We start from the raw sequence: 312 nt of genomic DNA, 5'->3' as shown, positions 1-312 counted from the left end.
ACTACCTCTTTCTATGTGTGTGTGTGTGTGTGTGTGCCTGGAGAGCTGGAGACATGAGACTTCAAAATAAAAGACCGTCTCTCGCTCAACCTTGACTTCACAATAAGAGCCCTCTATTGTCCTGGCAGAGGGTCTCCACCTAGCTTCAGATTACCAGATCAGCACCAGGAAACCCTAATTTAAATGTTTTACATTAATAATAATTTATCCAGCAAACCTCATCTGAGTGGGAAATAATAATACCTCCATCAGTGATATGTCGTCACTGTGTTGAAGGTCCCGTGTGTAGGATTTAGGGGCATCTCTTGGCAG

Source organism: Epinephelus moara, chromosome 16, assembly GCF_006386435.1.
Source record: "Epinephelus moara isolate mb chromosome 16, YSFRI_EMoa_1.0, whole genome shotgun sequence".
Lineage (NCBI taxonomy): Eukaryota > Metazoa > Chordata > Actinopteri > Perciformes > Serranidae > Epinephelus > Epinephelus moara.
This window is presented reverse-complemented; position numbering follows the sequence as displayed.